Source organism: Thermobia domestica, chromosome 8 (assembly GCF_964235325.1).
Source record: "Thermobia domestica chromosome 8, izTheDome1.hap1.1, whole genome shotgun sequence".
NCBI lineage: Eukaryota > Metazoa > Arthropoda > Insecta > Zygentoma > Lepismatidae > Thermobia > Thermobia domestica.
Window position 1 is genome coordinate 259553101 of NC_137461.1, and position 1346 is coordinate 259554446.

At 34.1% G+C, this 1346-nt stretch overlaps 1 non-coding gene across 1 annotated transcript; it reads left to right on the forward strand.

The window, feature by feature from the left end:
- The first annotated feature begins 437 nt into the window (after positions 1-437).
- Positions 438-509, forward strand: TRNAC-GCA (transfer RNA cysteine (anticodon GCA)). Its single transcript has one exon. It is a non-coding gene; the product is annotated as a tRNA-Cys (tRNA).
- Positions 510-1346: the final 837 nt, after the last annotated feature.

A 1346-nucleotide genomic window follows, 5' to 3' on the forward strand; every position in this document is an offset into this window, starting at 1 on the left:
TGTGTTCTATTTCCACTTCTACATGAAATACCATAAATTTTCTACGTAGTGCAATAGTAAGAAGTATTCATGTGCACAAGACATGCGATATGCGATAAATACCCCCCCCCCCCCACACACACACATAGTTATAGATAGGCACTACACATGCGGATATAAAGTACAGGTACGTTCTTTTTTATTTTCGTACCAGTCGATAAGTAAATAAAAGTCGCTTTGTTACCTCCTTTGTAAGTTCGTACATACTCAATGAATAATTCCTAAAAGTATGAGCGTCCTGTCCTTCGGGAACTGATGCAGCTTCATGTATACTATATCCAAAGCGATGTTTGTCATAACCGGTTTCCACTGTATCTAAAATGTTTAACTCTCTTACCTGACTTTCCGAAACTACGAATATTTGTTATTATCCTAATTTAGAACATTATAATTAAAGAAGGGGTATAGCTCAGTGGTAGAGCATTCGACTGCAGATCGAGAGGTCCCCGGTTCAAACCCGGGTGCCCCCTTCAAAGCATCTTTTTATTGAATTTATATTTGGTTAATGTCCATATTGATATTTATAGATGACTTCATGTCAACGAAAGATCAAAATTTTGGCCCTTCTATAACTCATGTTTTCATTCCGTTCGCTTTTTCAAGATGGGTAAATTCAGCAGTAGATCAAAGTGTACAGTAGGGAAAAAGTGGGCATGGAAAGGAAAATTGGTTGGGGATTACAGTGATTATGACAAGACGCCCATATCGCGCAATCTCCGTAGATTAGAGCCATAAAATTTTGTATTTGGGTTCCTTATTTAAACTAATAAGAAATGTGTTCCAGTGTTTTTTTTTTATATATATACCAGTAGAATACTTGTTCTCAGGGGAAAAATACGTTTCGTTTTGGCGCAAAGGACTGAATTTGGATTTAAACTGTATCGGAAGTGTCACTGTTCGTCTCAACGACCCTGAAAAGTATGGATTCGCACTAATATCTATTATTTTCGATCATTTATATATATATATATATATATATATATATATATATATATATATATATATATATATATATATATATATATATATATATATATATATATATATATATATCCCCCATTCTCTCACCGTCATATTGAAATGACAAAAACTATTCCAATCCCAAACCTCAGTTATGTTGAAAATTTGATCGAGATCGGTCAGGTGATTCCAGAGTTATTAAGTCACAAGTCTTATTTGATTTCTACAACCAGTGACGTACAGCCTACTTGTGAACTACGACCTCACAGATAACCAAGATGGAAATGAAGGATATAGTTTATATAGTTAGAAGCAAATAGAATGTAGTATATTAGGGGAGAAAATTA